Below are 6,351 nucleotides of genomic sequence, written 5' to 3' on the forward strand. Positions count from 1 at the left end.
TGTTTCTATGTTTTCGTTTCTTTCTTCTTTCGTATCTTCGTTGTTTTCCATATTCGTTATTTTGAAAATATCGTTATTCGTTATTAATTGCGCTAAACCATTCGTTCATTCGTATGTTAACGAATCAACTAAAATAACGAAAAATGACGGAAAACGTATTCGTAACTTAAAAAATTGCACATGCCTATTGTGTGGCTCTCAGGGCCCCAGCAGACAGTATCCTGTGTTTTCCTTACCTACTGTAAGTGCCTACTCAAGCCAATAAAGTTTCTTTCACACTGTCTTATATTGTTTCTGTGCCCTACTTCTCTGTTTTTTTATGTATTTTTTTTTTCTTTACACGATCATTTTTCGGCATGAAAAAAAAACGATGTTTTTCAGCATGTCCAAAAAACTAAGTTTTTCCAACCTCATCATTAAAAACGACGTTGCCCACACACCATCGTTTAAAAAAAAATGATGAACAAAGCGCGGTGACGTACAACACGTACGACGTCACTCTAAAGGGGAAGTTCTATTCGCCTTTGGGGCTGCTTTAGCTGATTCCGTGTTAGTGAAAGACGATTCGCGCTTTTCTGTCTGTTACAGCGTGATGAACGTGCTTACTCCATTATGAACGGTAGTTTTACCAGAACGAGCGCTCCCATCTCATAACTTGCTTCTGAGCATGCGCGGGTTTAAAACGTCATTTTAGCCCACACACGATCATTTTTTACAACCTAAAAAAACGACGTTTTTCAGAAGCAGAAAAATGATGTGAAACCCACACACCATCATTTTAAATTTCATGCCGAAAAATGATCGTGTTTACGCGGCATAAGGCTGGCTTCACACTGAAGCGTCAGCCGCGGTGACGGTATAGCCGCGCTATTTGTAGCACGGCTATACCATCGTGTTTACCGCGATATTCGGGCGCTAGCGGTGAGGTTTTAACCCCCGCTAGCGGCCGAAAAAGGGTTAATACCGCCCGCGTTGCGGGGGTATTACCGCGGTATTACAGCGGTATTACCGCGCTTTCCCATTGATTTCAATGGGAAGGCGCGGTATAGGAGCGGTGAACACACCGCTCCTATACCGCGGTAAAGATGCGGCTAGCAGGACTTTTGGAGCGTTCCTGCTAGCGCATCGCTTCAATGTGAAAGCCTTCGGGCTTTCACATTGAAGAGTACAGGGCATGATTTTTCATGCGGTATAGCAGCGCTATTTTTAGCGCTGTACCGCATGAAAAACGTCCCAATGTGAAAGGGGCCTAAGGGTTCTTTTTAAATCGAAGTTCCAGCCTGGGTGAAAAAAATCAAAGTCAGCAGCTACAAATCCTGTAGCTGCTGACTTTTAATATAGGGACACTTACCTGTCCAGGGAGCCCGTGATGTCGGCACCCGAAGCTGAACCCGTCCCTCGGCTCCGGGGTGTAGGTGCCGGAATCCTTTACGAAGGGAAAAAAGGAAGTGAAGCCTTGCGTTTCACAGCCTGTTTCCCTACTGCACATGCTCGAGTCGCAGGTCCCTTTCTGAGGCTCCATTCACACCTAGGCGTTTTGTCGCCTGTAGCGCGACGCTATTGCAGCCTGCAATACGCTGGAGGGGTGATTTAACATTGTCGGCTATGGAGATGGTTCACATCTCCACGCCGAACGCCGAAACGCCGTACGCCTGAAGCTCAAAACAAGCCCCGGACCTTTTTTTCAGGCGGCGTTCGGCATAGCCGAAAATGTTGATCAACCCCCCGGCGTATGTTCGGCTTAAAAAACGCCGCATTATGTCACGGCAAATCGTGGGACAAAACGCCACAATTTGTCGCTGCAAATCGCGGTAAAATACGCCGCGTTCAGGTGTGAATGCAGCCTGAATGGTCCTGTCAACTTCTGTAACACACACAGGTCCTAGAAGGCAACAGGGTGAAGGAGGAGGGCAAAAAAAACCCCAAAAAAACAGCGAATGTGACGTATGTTGCCACAGCGCCGTGGCATGGAAGTCCTGAAGAAAATATAAGATAAAGGTATGAAAAAAAAAACAAAATAAATAAATATCCAAAACGAAGGGGGGTGGGGGGGTCGGTCTGCTTATGTTTTGTAAGGAGATAAATTTTGCCTGGAACTCGACTCTAAGCACTTGCCTACTGCCTAACACACTTATACGTCGGCAGAATGGCACGGGCAGGCAAAGCAACGTACGTTGCTTTGGATCTTCCGCGTAGCGGATATGCGCGCCCGCCGTGGGCTCTGTGACCGTGACCGCGGACTCGATGTCCGCCGGTGTTCCGCGATCGTGTCACGGAGAGGCAGAACAGGGGGATGCCAGTGTAAACAAGGCATTTCCCTGTTCTGCCTAGTGACAGGACACTGATCATCTGCTCCCTCTCATCGGGAGCTGTAATCAATGTTGTGTCACTGGCAGGGCCGTCTTTACCACAGGGCAAATGGGGCAGCTGCCCAGGGCCCTGTCACTGTTGGGGGCCCAAAGCAACCCCCTTTTTTTTTTTTAGGGGTCAATTTTTTTTAGGGGTCAATTTTAAAGGGACAATCTTTTTAGGGGTCCCCAGGGGCCCGGAGGGCCCCAGATGGCAACCCCCTTTTTTTATTTATTTTTAAATAAAAAATTTTTTTTTGTAATATATTTTTATTTTATTTTTTATTAAAGGGCAAATTTTTTTTTTTTAGAGGTCTGGGGGTCCCCAGGGGCCCGTAGTTCCCCAGGGCCCCGGATGACAATCCCCCTTTTTTATATAAAAAAAATATTTTTTTATAAATTTCTTTATATCTTTTATTATATATATATATATATATATATATATATATATATATATATATATATATATATATATATATATATATTATTATTATTATTATTATTATTATTATTATTATTATTAAAGGACCCAGGGCCCCGGATGGCAACCCCCCTTTTTTATAAAAAATTTTTTCATATTATTTTATTTCTTTTTATTTCTTTTTTTTTAATATATATATATATATATATATATATATATATATATATATTTTTTTTTTATTATTATTATTAAAGGGCTCAGAGGTCCCCAGGGCCCCATGTGGCAAACACCCTTTTTTATTTTTTTTATAAATGTTTTATTTTTTATTTTTGTTTATATATATTTTTTTATTATTAAAGGGCCCAGAGGTCTCCAGGGCCCTGGATGGCAACCCCCCCTTTTCTTTTTATAAATGTTTCTTTTTTATATATTTATTTTTTATTAAAGGGCCCAGAGGTCCCGGATGGCAACCCCCCTTTTTTTTGTAATTTATTTTTATAAAAAAAATTGTTAAAGGGCACAGAGGTCCCCAGGGCCCCAGATGGCAACCCCCTTTTTAAAAAAAAATATATATATATTTTTTATTTCTTTTTTTCTTTTTATTAAAGGGCCCAGAGGTCCCCAGATGGCTACACCCCTTTTTTTATATTTTTCTTTATTCCTTTCTTTATTTCTTTTTTTGTAAAGGGCCCCCCGCCCGTTAAGCCCCTGTGCTGCCCACAAATCAGGCTGAAAATCATCAGCGGCACGCAGCCAGTGACAGTACTGCTTCCCTTCCCAGTGCTTTAAAATGTACAGCACCCCTGGCTTCCCTTTAGACGTGCACTTGTATATAAAAGTGAATTAGAATGTGATTTTATAACATCCCCAGTTTGCTCTTCCCGAGGCTGACTTCTTCATGTCCTGCTCCTCAAGGCATGTCACTGTTTGCTAATCTATATTGGAAATAGAAGTTTTCTGTAGAGTGTGCCCAAAGTCTTTATAATATTTGATGATTCACTGCAGGTCTGGTCAGTGTTTTAAAAAGTTCCTCTATTTTACACATGGCATGGCATGGGGTCACAGCACTGTCTGTCCATTCTGCTTTAGCACCATGGGACCCCATGCCATGCCATGTGTAAAATAGAGGAACTCTTTAAATCACAGACCAGACCTGCAGTCCAGGCTGAGTAAGGCCTCAGAGCACATGGCATTACTGTCTGTATCTAACTGCTTGATGGGCTTATTTTGGGCCTGGCTGGTTCACATGTATGTGTTTTGGCGGCCCACATTTGCGCAGGCACAGCAGCCCATTCGTTTGAATGGGCCGCCATGCCTGCGTTTCCTGCAAAGAAAAGCGCATGCCTCATGTAATAGGCTGCGCACACGGCACGTCTATGCCCATCAAGCACTGAAATACAGCACTGTCTGTCCATTCTGCTGTCTGCTGTGACTTATCTGCAGTTCCCGCACTGTCAAACTTGCTGCATTTTTAGACGTTTAGGTCACGCTTTTAAAAACACAGTGCGTTTGTGTGTGCAAGAACTGCAGGTAAGTAGCATGGTGCAAAAGCAGAATGGATTTCAAGGCAACTGTATTTTTAAAATGCTGAATGCACCTTTTTTCTGCAGGAAACAAAGGCATGGCAGCCCATTCAAATCAATGGACTGCTGTACCTGCACAAATGAGGACCGCCCAAAACATACATGTGAACCAGCCAGGCCCAAAATAAGCTGGAGGGGGGCCCAAAAAAAATGTTTGCCCAGGGCCCAAACCATATTAAAGACGGCCCTGGTCACTGGTAGCCCAGCCCCCCCCCCCCACACAGTTAAAAAGATGCAAAGTAACATTGTTTATAAACATTGATCCAATGGGAGATAAAGAGATACGAGGTAAATTTATTACTTTTGTGTCCATTTTGTTTCATCCAACTGCAGATCAAAGATATGAGCTTCCATCTGCAGATGGAAATTAAAGCAAGTTAACCGCTTGTCGACTGCCTCATGCACATATACGTCGGCAGAACCACCCGCCGCAGTCTCCGTGACAGTGCCCATGGGTCCTGCGGACTCGATTTCCGCCGGTGTCCCGCGATCGTGTCACGGAATGGCAGAATGGGGAGATGACTGTGTAAACAAGGCATTTTCCTGTTCTGCCTTGTGACAGGACACTGATCTACTGCTCCTTCTCAACGGGAGCAGTAATCAATGTCGTGTCACTGGTAGCCCAGCCCCCACACAGTTAGAATCTTTCCCTAGGACACAGTTAATCCCTTGATCAACCCCTAGTGGTTAACCCCTTCCCTGCCAGTGTCATTTACACAGTAATCAGTGCATTTTTATAGCTCTGATCGCTGTATAAATGACAATGGTCCCAAAATAGTGTCAAAGGTGTCCGATGTGTCAGCCGCAATATCGCAGTCAATATTGCGCAAACCAATCAAACGCTTATTGCGATTTTTTTTTTTTTTACCAAAAGTATGTAGAAGAATACGTATCGGCCTAAACTGATGAAAACATTTTTTTTTATAGATTTTTGGGGATATTTATTATAGCAAAATGTTTTTGCAAAAGTTTCGCTCTTTTTTTGTTAATAGCGCAAAAAATAAAAACCGCAGAGGTGATCAAATACCACCAAAAGAAAGCTCTATTTGTGGGGAAAAAAGGGCGTCAGTTTTGTTTGGGAGACACGTCGCACGACTGTGCAATTTTCAGTTAAAGTGACGCAGTGCCGAATCGCAAAAAGTGGCCCGGTCTTTGACCAGCAAAATGGTCCGGGTCTTAAGTGGTTAACTGCAAGAAAATGAACATTAGCTATAGTATTAGCATTAGTATTAGCTAGTCCTCTGACACAGAGATGACAGCACTGATGCTAAAATAAGCATGTAAAATGGAAAGGTGTCATTAGAATGTTAAAAGGAGACGAGGGAGAAGGAAAAATATACTATAACCACTTCAGCACCCGGAAGAATTGGCTGCCCAATGACGAGGCCATTTTTCACGATACGGCACTGCGTCGCTTTAACTGACAATTGACTCCCAAACAAAACTAACGTCCTTTTTTCCCCTCAAAAATAGAGCTTTCTTTTTTATCACCTCTACAGTTTTTATTTTTGCGCTATAAACAAAAAAACAGCGACAATTTTGAAAAAAGCAATATTTTTTACTTTTTTCTATAATAAATATCCCCCATATATATATATATATATATATATATATATATATATATAAATCTTTTCCTCAGTTAGGCCGATACGTTTTCTTCTACATATTTTTGGTAAACAAAAATCGTAATAAGCGTTTATTGATTGGTTTGCGCAAAAGTTATAGGCCCAGATTCTCGTAGATGGGCGTAAAACTGCGGTGGCATAACGTATGTCATTTACGTTACGCCGCCGCACTGTATCCTGCCTCTCCACCAGCACTGTATCCTGTCCTCCCTGGTGTCTGGCTCCCTCACTGCTCGCAGAGCCTGCTCCGCGGGCTTCCGACCAGGCGGGGGTCTGAACTGAACGGTGCCCTCCCGCACGGCGCCAGCCCCAAATCCAGACCGCGGCTTCGGCCTAGTCCCAGGCTCCGGTGGCCATCTTTGTACTCCCGGCCT

This window comes from Rana temporaria, chromosome 5 (genome assembly GCF_905171775.1).
Source record: "Rana temporaria chromosome 5, aRanTem1.1, whole genome shotgun sequence".
In the NCBI taxonomy this organism is placed as follows: Eukaryota; Metazoa; Chordata; class Amphibia; order Anura; family Ranidae; genus Rana; species Rana temporaria.